The 14,059-nt window shown below is 39.8% G+C and overlaps 1 protein-coding gene across 1 annotated transcript in view; it reads left to right on the forward strand.

Moving 5' to 3' along the window:
- The window catches only part of ARHGEF4 (Rho guanine nucleotide exchange factor 4), a 372,112-nt gene that overhangs the window by 320,100 nt on the left and 37,953 nt on the right, over positions 1–14,059 (forward strand).

A 14,059-nucleotide genomic window follows, 5' to 3' on the forward strand; every position in this document is an offset into this window, starting at 1 on the left:
AACAGTTAGAGGGTGAGGAGGGAGGTGCGAGGGGGGTTGATGATGGCTGGGACACATGTACACCTGTGGCCGATTCATGTTAATGGATGGTTAAAACCATCAATATAGTAAAGCAATTATCCTCCAATTAAAATGAATTAATTAATTTTTTGAAAAAGAAGCAGCAGTTAGAACTGTACATGGAATAACTGACTGGCTCAAAATTGGGAAAAGAGTATGACAAAGCTGTGTAATGTCATCCTGCTTATTTAACTTATATGCAGAGTATATCATGTGAAATGCTAGCACCCCAGCTTGTAATTCATCCAGCAATGAATCACAAGTGAAATCAAGATTGCCAGGAGAAATATCAGCAACCTCAGATGTCCAGAAGATACCGCTCTAACGGCAGGAAGTGAAAAGGAAAGAAAGAGCTGCTTGATGAAGGTCAAATAGGAGAGTGCAAAAGCTGGCTTGAAACTCAACATTAAAAAAGCTAAAATCATGGCATCCTGTCTCATCACTTCATGGCAAATAGAAGAGGGAAAAGTGAAAGCAGTGGCAGATTTTATTTTCTTGGGCTCCAAAATCACTGTGGATAGTGACTGCAGCCAAGAATTTAAAAGACGCTTGCTCCTTAGAAGAAAAACTAGGACAAACCTAGATAGAGTATTAAAAAGCAGAGATATCAATTTGCCGACAGAGGTCCATCTAGACAAAGCTATGGTTTTTCCAGTAGTCATGTATAGATGGGAGAGTTGGATCATAAAGAAGGCTGAGCACCGAAAACCTGATGCTTTCAAATTGTGATGCTGGATAAGACTCTTTAGAGTCCCTTGGACAGCAAGGAGATCAAACCAGTCAATCCTAAAGGAAATCAACCTTAAATATTCATTGGAAGGACTGATGCTGAAGCTGAAGCATCAAAACTTTGGCCACTTAATGTGAGGAGGCGACTTGCTGGAAAAGATCCTGATGCTTGAACAGATTGAAGGCAAGAGAAGAAGGGGGCAGCAGAGGGTGAAGTCGTGAGGTGAAAGTGAAGTCGCTCAATCGTGTCTGACTCTTTGTGACCCCGTGGACTGTAGCCTACCAGGCTCCTCTGTCCACTGGATTTTACAGGCAATAGTACTGGAATGGATTGCCATTTCCTTCTCCAGGGATCTTCCCAACCCAGGGATTGAACCCGGGTCTCCCGCATTGTAGACAGACACTTTACCATCTGAGCCACAGTGTCACCAATTCAATGGACATGAATTAAGTAAACTCTGTGAGATAGTGGAGGACAGAGGAGCCTGGCTTACTATAGTCCATGGGGTCACAAAGAATCGGACACCACTTAGTGTCTGAACAATAACAGCAATGCCCTCCTAACAGAATTTTAAGTGTATCATTGTTGACTTTAGGTCCAATGCTATTCACAGATCTCAAGAGCTTGTTCATCTTGCTTAACTGGCACTTTATGCCCATTTATTAGTAACTCTTGTTTGCCTTTCCTCCTGGTCACTGGCAACTACATTCCATTCTTTGATTGATTTTAGATAATCAATTATAAGAATCAAATTCTTATAAGTAGAATTGCGCAGTTTTTGTCTTTCTGTGACTGGCCTAGTTCACTTAGCATAGTGTCCTCAAGCTTCATTTGTCTTGTTACATATTGCAAAATTTCATTCATTTTTTAAGATTGAATCGATCTTTCATTGTATATATATATGTGTGTGTGTGTGTATACACACACACACACACACACACACACACCACATTTTCTTTATTCACTCATCTGCTGCTGGACATTTTGTTTCCACATCTTGGTTATTGTTGCAATGAACATGGGAATCTAATACCTTCTTGAGCTCCTGAATTCAACTCTTTTGGATAAATATTCAGAAGTGGAGTTGCTAGATGATATGGCAGTTCCATTTTTAATGTTTTGAGGCCCCTCCATCCTGCTTTCCATAGCAGCAACAGCATTTTGCATTCCTACCAAGAGTGTGGTAGAGTTCCAGTATCTCCACATCCTCTCATCATCTTTTGGTTTGTATATTTGTTTCCTAATAACCATGGTGACAGATGTGAGGGGATACATTGTTGTGGTTTTGATTTGCATTTCTCTGATGATTAGAGACTTTGAGCATTTTTTTCATACTCACTGGCCATTTGTATGACTTTTTTTTTTTTTGAAAAATACCTATTTAAGTCCTTAGCCCATTTTTTTGAGTTATTAGGCTTTTTGACATTGAGTTGTAGGAGTTCCCTATATATTTTGGAGATTAACCCCTTATCAGATATGTGGTTTGCATATATTTTCTCCCATTTCATAGCTTACCTTTTCACCCTGTTGATTGTTTCTTTTCTGTGCAGAAGCTTTTTAGTTTGATATAATCCCACTTGTTTATTTTTGGTCTTGTTGCCTATTCTTTTGGTGTCACATCCATGAAATCATTGCCAAGACAAATATCATGAAGCTTTTCCCCTATGTTTTCTTCTAGGAGTTTTACTGTTTCAGATATTATGTATAAGATATTTTGAGTTCATTTTTGTTGTAAAGTATAAGATAAATGTTCAGTTTCATTCTTTTTTATGTGGATAATCCAGTTTTCCTAACATCATTTGTTGAGGAATGCATATTGTATATTCTTAGCACTCTTGTCAAAGGTCAGTTAACCAAACATGCATAGGATTATTTCTGGGTTCACTATTCTGTTCCATTGGTCTATATGTCTGTCTTTATTCCAGTACTGCATTGTTTGAAGAACTTCATAATATATTTAAATCAGGATATCTGTTCTTCTTTCTTGGGACTGATTTGACTATTTGCAATCTTTTGTGCTTCCATGTGAGTTGCAAGGTTGGTTTTTCTTTTCTATTTCTGTAAAATAAAATGCCTAATACATTTTCATAGAGATTTCATTGAATCTATATATTGCTTTGGGTAGGATAGTGCAATAATATTACATATTCTAATCCCTAAACAGAGGAAGTCTTTCTGACTGTGTCTTCTTTTATTTCTCTCTTCAGTGTTTTTTTATTTATATTTATTTATTTGGCTGCATCGGGTCTTAGTTGTGGCATCTTTCCTTGCATCATTCAGGATCTTTCATTGCCGCGTCCAGACTCTAGTTGTGACACGTGGGCTCTGGAGTGTTTGAGCTAAGTAACTGCCCGACTCAGTCTTAGTTGCCACTCAACATATGGGATCTTATTTCCCTGACCAGAGATCGAACCCACACGCCCTGCATTGCAAGATGGCTTCTTAACCACTAGACCACCAGGGAAATCCCTGTTTCTTTCTTCAGTGTTTTGTAGTTTTCAGTAGACAAGTCTTTCACCTCCTTAGTTAACTTTATTCCTCAATAAGTATTTTATTCTTTTTTGGTGCTACCATAAATGGCATTGTTTTGCTAATTTCCTTTTCAGAAAGTGTTTGTAAATATATACAAACACAGCTGATTTTTGTACATTGACATCATATCCTGCAGTTTTATCAAATTTGTTTATTACTTTTAACTGTATTTTTATGGAATATTAAGAGTTTTCTGTATATAAGATCATGTTCAGTTGCAAACAGGGACAGTTTTATTTCTTTCTCAATTTAAATGTCTTTTTTCTCCCCTACTTGCTTTGGTTGAGATTTGCATTACTGGAGAGTGGACATTCTTGTCTTGTTCCTGATCTTAGAGAAGAAGCTTTAAAATTTTAGCCATTGAGTATGATGTTGGCTGTGGGATTTTCATACATTGCCTTCATTTTATTAATTTACTTTCCTTTTATTTCTAGTCTGTTGAGTTTTTTTTAACCATGAATAGGGTGTTGAATTTTTTCAAACACTTTTCCTGCATCTAATGAGAGTATGTGATTTAAAAAATTTTTTTAATTGAAAGATAATTGCTTTACAGAATTTTGTGGTTTTCTGTCATACATCAACAAGAATCAGCCCTAGCTACACTCATGTCCCCTCTCTCCCAGAACTCCCTCTCATCTCCCTCCCCATTCCATCCTTCAGCCTGTCTCAGAGCTTCTGTTTGAGTTCCCTGCATCATACAGCAGATTCCCATTGACTATCTGCTTTACAAATGGTATTGTAAATCTCTGTGTTACTCTCTCCATACCTCTCCCCTTCCCCCTCCTCTCCTCCCACCTTGTCCATAGGTCTGTTCTCTATGTCTATTTCTCCATTGCTGTCATGAAAATAAATTCATCAGTGCCATCTCTTCAGATTCCATATATATGTGTCAGTATACAATATTTATATTTCTCTTTCTGACTTACTTCACTCTATATAATGGGCTATAGTTTCATCCACCTCATTAGAACAGAATCAAATGTGTTCCTTTTTATGGCTGAGTAGTGTTCCATTGTATATATGTACCACAGCTTCTTTATCTATTCATCTGTTGATAGACATCTAGGTTGCTTCCATATTCTAGCTACTGTACATAGTCCTGCAGTGAACATTGGGGGTACATGTGTCTTTTTAAGTTTTGATTTCCTCAGGGTATATGCCTAGGAGTGGGATTGCTGGGTCATATGATGGTCCGTCTAGTCAAGGCTATGGTTTTTCCAGTAGTCATGTATGGATGTGAGAGTTGGACTGTGAAGAAAGCTGAGCACTGAAGAATTGATGCTTTTAAACTGTGATGTTGGAGAAGACTCTTGAGAATCCCTTGGACTGCAAGGAGATCCAACCAGTCCATTCTAAAAGAGCTCAGTCCTGGGTGTTCTTTGGAAGTAATGATGCTAAAGCTGAAACTCCAGTACTTTGGCCACCTCATGCGAAGAGTTGACTCATTGGAAAAGACCCTGATGCTGGGAGGGATTGGGAGCAGGAGGAGAAGGGGCTGACAGAGGATGAGATGGCTGGATGGAATCACTGACTCGATGGACATGAGTTTGAGTGAACTCCGGGAGTTGGTAATGGACAGGGAGGCCTGGCGTGCTGCAATTTATGGGGTTGCAGAGTCGGACATGACTGAGCGACTGAACTGAACTGAACTGATGGTGGTTTTATTCCTAGCTTTTTAAGGAGTCTCCATACCATCTTCCATAGTGGCTGTATCAGTTTACATTCCCACCAGCAATTTGAGTGTTCCCTTTTCTCCCCACCCTCTCCAGCATTTATTGTTTGTAGACTTTTTGATGATGGCCATTCTGACTGGTGTGATGTGTTATCTCATTGTACTTTTGATTTGCATTTCTCTGATAATGAGTGATGTTGAGCATCTTTCCATGTGCTTATTAGCCATCTATATGTCTTCTTTGGAGAAATGTCCTTCAGGTCCCTTTCCCACTTTTTGATTGGATTGTTTGCTTTGCTAGTATTGAATTGTATAAGCTACCTGTATATTTTGGAAACTAATTCTTTGTCAGTTGTTTCCCTTGCTGTTGTTTTCTCCCATTCTGAGGGTTGTCTTTTCACCTTGTTTGTAATGCTCTTCAAAAAGCTTTTAAGTTTAATTAAGTCCCACTTATTTAATTTTGTTTTTATTTCCGTTACTCTGGGAGGTGGGTCATAGAAGATCTTGTTTTGATTTATGTCACCGAGTGTTCTGCCTGTGTTCTTGTCTAAGAGTTTAATAGTTTCTGGTCTTACATTTAGGTCTTTAATCCATTTTGATGTTATCTTTGTGTATGGCATTAGGTAGTGATCTAATTTCATTCTTTTGCACATAGCTGTCCAGTTTTCCAACCACCACTTACTGAAGAGGCTATCTTTGCCCTATTGTATATTCTTGCCTCCTTTGTTAAAAATAAGGTACTCATAGGTGGTGCAGGTTTATGTCTGGGTTCTCTGTCTTGTTGCATTGGTCTATATTTCTGTTTTTGTGTCAGTACCATACTGTGTTGATGACTGTAGCTTTGTAGTATAGTCTGAAGCCAGGAAGTTTGATTCCTCCAGCTCCATTCTTTCGCAAGACTGCTTTGGCTAGTCAGGACCTTTTATGTTTCCATATGAATTGTGAAAATTTTTGTCCTGGTTCTGTGAAAAAAATCCATTGGTAATTTGATAGGGATCACATTGACTCTGTAGATTGCATTTGGTAGTATAGTTATTTTCACCATATTGAGTCTTCCTACCGGGAACATGGAATATCTCTCTATCTGTTTATGTCATTTTTTATTTATTTCATCAGTGTCTTGTAGTTTTCTGTATACAGGTCTTTTGTTTCCTTAGGTTTTTGTTGCAATGGTGAATGGTATTGATTCCTTAATTTCTGTTTCTGATTTTTCACTATTAGTGTTGGAGAAGGAAATGGCAACCCACTCCAGTATTCTTGCCTGGAGAATCCTAGGGACGGGGGAGCCTGGTGGGCTGCTGTCTATGGGGTCGCACAGAGTCGGACATGACTGAAGTGACTCAGCAGCAGCAGCAGTGTGTAGGAGTGCAAGTGATATCTGTATTGACCTTGTACCCCACGACTTTGCTGAATTCACTGATTAGCTTTAGTAATTTTCTGATAGTTTTGTGTGTGTGTGTGTTTTCTATGTATAGTATCATGCCATCTGCAAACAGTGAGAGTTGTACTTCTTCTCTTCTGATCTGGATTCCTTTTATTTCTTTTTTTGCCCTCTAATTGCCATAGCTAGGACTTCCAAAACTATGTCGAATAATAATGGTGAGAGTGAACACCCTTGTCTTATTCCTGATCTTAGAGGGAAAGCTTAGTTTTACACCATTGAGAATAATGTTTGCTGTGGGCTTTTCATATATGGCCTTTACAGTGTTGAGGTAGGTTCCTTCTATGACCATTTTTTTGAAACGTTTTTACCATAAATGGAAGCTGGATTTTGTCAAAGGCTTTTTCTGCATCTATTGAGATGATCATATGGTTTTTATCTTTCAATTTGTTGATATATTTTATCACATTGATTCATTTGCATATATTGAAGAATTCCTGCATCCCTGGAATAAACCTGACTTGATCATGGTGCATGAACTTTTTAGTGTGTTGTTGGGTCCTGTTTGCTAGAATTTTGTTGAGGATTTTTGCATCTATGTACATCAGTGATACTGGCCTGTAGTTTTCTTTTTTGTGTGTTGTCTTTCCCTGGTTTTGGAATCAGGGTGATTGTAGCCTCATAAAATGAGTTTGGAAATGTTCCTTCCTCTGCAATTTTTTGGAAGAGTTTCAGAAAAATAGGTCTTAGCTCTTCTCTAAATGTTTGCTAGAATTCCCCTGTGAAGCCATGTGGCTGGCCCTGGGCTTTTATTTTTGGGGAGATTTTTGATCATTGTTTCAATTACAGTGTTTGTAATTGGGTTGTTCATAATTTCTGTTTCTTCCTGGTTCAGTCTTGGGAGGCTGATATTTTGTAAGTATCTGTCCATTTCCTCTAGGTTGTCCATTTTATTAGTGCCAGGAGCCAGTATGGGAGATCCCACCCATGACAAGGTCATGTGGAGGAGACCTGACAGGCAAGGCAGATCAGGACCCGAGGGATTCCCTGGACCTGCTCGAGCATCTACCCCAAACCAAAATCTGTCTGTCTACTGTTTACTATATTATGCCTTTCACCAACTCGTCTGACATTAACAGGGGGCTATCCCCGACCACCTTTTTATGGAGAAAATCAGCTTAGGGCTCTAGTTGATAAGTCTCCTGGGCATGAAAGGAGCATTTCAATTCAAACCCCCTGTTAGCATTCTAGCTTGCTTGGCAGGTTTATCCAGACTCTTGCAACTACACATATGATTGTTCACAAACCATGACACGAGAAGCCTAAACATTCTAAAAATATAGAGCCCTTCAATGTGTAAAAAAGTTTTATTAAAATAATACTGGTGAAGGGTTTCATTGCTGAGCTAATGCTTGCTGCCAAGTTCCCATATCCCTTATCCATTGTGTGCCTGGGAGTGCATTAGTTAATATAGTTGGAATGTAAGAAAAACAAGTAGTAGCCTTGGTATTAACCACATTGGACCTTTGAGCTAATAAGTTCTTTTTTTTTGTTGTAACCCACTGCACCTTTGCTCCATGAGAATGTAACTCTGTTTAGTACTTTCTGAGGCTGACACAGATTAGAGGTATAAAGAAAAAACACATCAAGAGAAAACAAGTTTTCTGGTTGATCAACCTTTATCAAAAAAGGGTCATAAAATGTCAACAGGCCTCCAAGGCCAGAAGATAATGTACACAACATAGGACCCTTGTTTATGGGAAAGATATGCAGAAAAAAATCCTGGTTTCGATAAGGGCAAAACTGCTGGAGTGTTTGAGCTGACTCTGCATGACCTTGCATCTTTCATTTTCCTTTATGTACAAGTCAGGGTATAAAAGCCCCTTTTGAAAATAAAGTTATGGGCCTCGCTCACCGAAGCTTGGTCTCCCCATGTCATTCATTCATTCGCCAATGCTGTTCATCCTGAGGGTATCCCTGGACTCTGCTGAGGCTGGACCCCGGTATATTAGCATATAGTTGCTCATACTATTCTCTTATGATCCTTTGTATTTGTGTTGTCTGTTCTAACCTCTCCTTTTTAATTTCTAATTTGATTGATTTGATTTTTCTCCCTTTTTTTCTTGATGAGTCTGGCTAGTGGTTTGTCAATTGTGTTTATCTTCTCAAAGAACCAGCTTTTAGTTTTATTATCTTTGCTATTGTTTCCTTCATTTCTTTTTCATTTATTTCTGCTCTGATATTTATGATCTTCTGCTGACTTTTGGGTTTTTTTGTTCTTTTTCCAGCTGCTTTAGATGTAGAGTTAGGCTGTCTATTTGATGCTTTTCTTGCTTCTTGAGGTATGATTGTGTCCTCAAGATACAAGATAAACCTCTCTTAGAACTGCTTTTGCTGAGTGCCACAGGTTTTGTGTCCTCGTGTTTTCATTGTCATTTGTTTCTAGGAATCTTTTGATTTCTTATTTCTTCAGTAACCTCTTTGTTATTTAGTAATGTATTGTTTAATCTCAAATTTTGTGGGGTTTTTTTTTGCAGTTATTTTCCTGTAGTTGATATCTAATATCATAGCGTTGTGGTCAGAGAAGATACTTGATACGATTTCAATTTTCTTAAATTTACTGAGGCTTGATTTATGGCCCAAGATGTGGTCTATCCTGGAGAATGTTCCATGTGCACTTGAGAAGAACGTGTATTCGTCTGCATTTGGATGGAAAGTTCTGAAGATATCAATTAGGTCCATTTGGTCTAAAGTTTCATTTAAGGTTTGTGTTTCCTTATTGATTCTGTTTTGATGATCTGTCCATTGTTGAAAGTGGGGTGTTAAAGTCCCCTACACTTGTGTTGCTGTCGATTTCTCCTCTTATGCCTGTTAGTGTTTGCCTTATGTATTGAGGTGCTCCCATGTTGAGTGCATAGACATTTACAATTGTTATGTCTTCTTCATGGATTGATTCCTTGATCATTATGTAGTGCCCTTCTTTGTCTTTTATGATATTTTTATTTTAAAGTCTATTTTGTCTGAAATAAGGATTGCCACTCCAGCTTTCTTTTGGTTTCCATTCTCATAGAATATCTTTTTCCATCCTTTTACTTTTAGTCTTTATGTGTCTCTAGGTCTGAAGTGGGTCACCTGTAAGCAGCATATGTATGGGTCTTGTTTTTGTATCCATTCAGTCAGTCTGTATCTTTTGGTTGGTGTATTTAATCCATTTACATTTAAGGTAATTATTGATACATATGTTCCTACTGGCATTTTCTTGATTGTTTTGGGTTTGTTTTTGTAGGTCTTTCCTTTCTCTTGTGCTTCCCTTTAGTATTTTTTGCAAGGTTGGTTTGGTGGTGCTGAATTCTCTTAGCTTCTGCTTGTCCATAAAGCTTTTGATTTCTCCATCAATTCTGAATGAGATCTTTGCCAGGTACAGTGATCGTGGTTGTAGGTTTTTCTCTTTCAGTACTTTAAATATATCCTGCCATTCCCTTCTGGTGTGCAGAGTTTCTGCTAAAAGATCCGCTGTTAATCGTATGGATTTTCCCTTGTATGTTACTTGTTGCATTTCCCTTGTTGCTTTTAATATTCTTTCTTTGTGCTTAATCTCTGTTAGCTTGATTAATATGTGTCTCAATGTGTTTCTCCTTGTGTTTAACCTGTAGGGGACTCTCTGCACTTCTTGGACTTAATTGACTATTTCCTTTCCCATGTTGGGGAAGTTTTCTACTATAATTTCTTCAAAAATTTTCTCAATGCTTTTTTTTTATTCTTCTTCCTCTGGGACCCCTATAACTCGAATGTTGGTGCATTTAATATTGTCCCAAAGGTCTCTGAGGCTTTTCTCAATTCTTTTCATTTCTTTCCCTTTATTCTGCTCTTCAGCTGTTATTTCCACCATTCTATCCTCCAGCTTACTTATCCGTTCCTCTGCCTCAGTTATACAGCTTTTGGTTCCTTTTAGAGTATTTTTAATTTCAGCGATTGTGTTATTCATCTCTGTATGCTTATTCTTTATTTCTTCTATGTCCTTGGTGATTGTATAAACTATGTTAAATGCTTCTTGCATCTTCTCCATTCTATTTTTAAGTCTTCAGAGCATCTTTACTATCATTATTCTGAATTCTCTTTCAGGGAGATTACTTATTTCCTCTTTGTTTATTTGGTCTTGTGAGTTTCTACCTTGCTCTTTCATTTGTGCTGTATTTCTCCATCTTTTCATCTTTTTCTTTCCTAGTTTGCTCCACTTGAGGTCTCCTTTTCCCAAGCTTTAGGGTTATATTACTTCTTTTTGATTTTTGCCCTTGGAGGGAAATTTTGGTTGGTGGTTTGTGTTGATTTCTTGTTGGGGGTGACTTGTGCCTGTGTTCTAGTGGGAGAAGATCAAGTAGGTAATTACAGGAATACTGGGACATACACACACACACACACTTCCACACATACAGTTATAACCAGAGTGTTCTAAAGAAAAGAGTACAAGAGATTGACTTGGTGAGCAAGGGAAACCAGAGGTGATATCAACCAGCTGAAAGCAGAGTTAGCTAATGCTCAATCTGGAAATCTGAGCATGAGCAGAGGGCCAGCTGGGGAATACAGCATGTGAAGTGAAGTGAAAGTTGCTCAGTCATGTCTGACTCTTTGCAACCCCATGGGCTACACATCTATGGAATTCTCCAGGCCAGAATACTGGAGTGGGTAGCCTTTCCTTTCTTCAGGGGATCTTTCCAACCCAAGGATTGAGCTCAGGTCTCCTGCATTGCAAGCAGATTATTTACCAGCTAGCATAGAGAGCTATGGAGAAGGCAATGGCACCCCACTCCAGTACTCTTGCCTGGAAAATCCCATGGACAGAGGAGCCTGGTAGGCTGCAGTCCATGGGGTCACCAAGAGTCAGACATGAATGAGCGACTTCACTTTCACTTTTCACTTTCATGCATTGGAGAAGGAAATGGCAGCCCACTCCAGTGTTCTTGCCTGGAGAATCCCAGGGACGGGGGAGCCTGGTGGGCTGCCGTCTATGGGGTCGCACAGAGTCGGACATGACTGAAGTGACTTAGCAGTAGCAGTAGCATAGAGAGCTCAGCAATTTAACTTACTTGATGAAAGAAGAAAGAGTGAAGGAAAAAGGGAGACTAAAAAAAGAGAGAGAGAAAATAAAGAGGAGAAGGGAGGGAAGAGAGAAAAGGAAGGGGTGGAGAAGAGATTTTTAAAAATTTTAAAAAGAGAGAGAAAAGTAGAAATAGAAAAGCAAAGATGAATAGACGTGTGTGGAAAAGATTTGTATATATTCAGGAATTGCTACAGCCAGTAAAAAACAGTAGGAAAAGCAGTTGAATATATCAAAAACAAAATCCAAAAACTCATCAAGAAAAAAGAAAAAAAAAAGAGAAAGAGAAGAAAAGATTTAAAAATGACTTTTTTTCTCTCTTTTTTTTTGACAAGAAACACAAAGAGGAAAACTCCACATCACCACAAAAGGCTAATATGGAGGTGGAAATATGTAAGGGGGGAATAAACCGTGTGATTTATAAGAAAAAAAAAGAAAAAGAAATCTTAAAATGAATTTTTTTTTTAACAAGGAAAACTCCATAGCACTGCTAAAGGCTGGGGTGAAGGTGGAGATACATTGAGGGAATAAACTGTGATTTATAAGAGAAAGAAAAAAGAAAAATAAAATTTTAAGTTTCTCAGGGTAGTAGTTCTTGGTTGTGGAGTTTGCCCCTGTGGATGGGGTTGGTTAGTGTCCTGGTTGGCGGAGCTTGTGTCTGTGTTCTGGTTGATGGAGCTGGATCTCCTCTCACTGAAGGGCAGTGCAGTGTCCAGTTGTAGGGTCTGGAGTATCTACGGGTTCAGTATGCCTTTGGGCAGTCATTCTAGCTTTTGCGGTGTTAGGCGCGTCTATTTCCGCAGCTGCTTCAAAGTGGCCCTCTCAGCATAAATGCAGTGTCGCCAGCTCCCTACTTGTCCCTGGGATCATTTCCGGTGCTTCTGTTCCCCTGTCCCCCCCTGCGCTGCTGGCAGAAGCTTGCTAGGTATGTGCTTGTGTGGATCCTTTCGCGTTGCAGTGACTTGTGTGGGCTTCCCTCAGCCCCCTAAGCTCACCCTGTGTGTTGCGGGGCTTGTGTGCACTTGGCTCAGTTCCTGAGGTCCACCCTCTGCGTCGCAGCCTTGTGTGCACTTGTCTTGGCTTCCAGGACACACATTCTGTGTCACCGGGTTTGTGTGCTCTTGTTTCAGCTCTCCGAGCTGGCCCCGGTGTCACGGGGCTAGTGTGGAATTGTTTCGGCTCCCGGTGCCTACCCTATGCATCATGGGGTTTATGTGCACTTGTTTCCTTTCACTGCCTGCACTCTTTGTCGCGAGGGTTATTTGTTCTTTCAGCTGTCCCAGGAGGGTTGTGTGTACTGCCCAAGTCTGTATGCATCCCCTCTATTGGCACCCCAGCCCCTCCCTTCGTGCCAGCTGTTTGTCTGGCCAGTGACACTCAGCTACCTGGGCTTGCCCTCTGTGCTGCAAGGGTTGTGCGCACTGGTTGGGTTTGTCTGCACTGGTTGGGTTTGTCTGTACTGGTTGGGTTTGTCTGCCCTGGTTGGGTTTGTCTGCACTGGTTGGGTTTGTCTGCTGTGTCAAACTCAGCTGGGTTTATATGCCATGCCACCTGGAGGCCTGGAGTCTTCTGCTATCGCCTAGAGGTTGCTTTGTAGGAGTTGTTCCATATCTTAATGAGTTTTTGATGTATTTAGGGGGAGGCTAGCAATCTCCCCATCGTAACTCCTCTGCCATCTTCTTCTATCTCCCTCAATCATGTGATTTTTATCCTTTATTATGTTTATGTGTTTTCACATTAATTGATTATCATATGTTGAATCATCTTTGCATCCCAGGGATAAATCCTACTTGGTCATGGTATTGTTATTGTTCAGTTGCCAAGTTGTGTCCGGCACTTTGCAACCCCACAGACTGCAGCATGCCAGGCTTCCCTAACCCTCACCATCTCCTGGAGTTTGCCCAAGTTCATGTCCATTGAATCAGTGATGCCATGCAACCATCTCATCCTCTATACCCTCTTCTCCTTCTGCCCTCAGTCTTTTCCATCACCAGGGTCTTTTCCAATGAGTTGGCAGTTTGCACTAGGTGGCCAAAGTATTAGAGCTTCAGCTTCAGCATCAGTCCTTCCAATGAATATTCAGGGTTGAGTTCCTTTAGAATTGACTGGTTTGATCTCCTTGCTGGCCAAGGGACTCTGAAGAGTCTTCTCCAGCACCACAGTTCAAAAGCATCAATTCTTCAGTGCCCTGCCTTCCTTATGGTCCAGCTCTCACATCCATACATGACTACTGGAAAGACCATAACCTTGACTATATGGACCTTTGTTGATAAACTGATGTCTCTGCCTTTTAATACACTGTCTAGGTTTGTCATAGCTTTCCTGCCAAGAAGCAATTATCTTCTAATTTCATGGCTGCGATCACCATCCACAATGGTTTTAGAGCCCAAGAGGAGGAAATCCATCACTGCTTCCACCTTTTCCCCTTCTATTTGCTATGATGTGATGGGACCATATTTTTTTTAATATTGAGTTTTAAGCTGGTGTTTTCACTCTCTTCTTTCACCCTCATCAAGAGACTCTTCAGTTCCTCTTCTCTTTCTGCCATTAAAGTGGTATCATCTGAATATCTGAGGTTGTTGATATTTC

This window comes from Ovis canadensis, chromosome 2 (genome assembly GCF_042477335.2).
Source record: "Ovis canadensis isolate MfBH-ARS-UI-01 breed Bighorn chromosome 2, ARS-UI_OviCan_v2, whole genome shotgun sequence".
Taxonomy (NCBI): domain Eukaryota; kingdom Metazoa; phylum Chordata; class Mammalia; order Artiodactyla; family Bovidae; genus Ovis; species Ovis canadensis.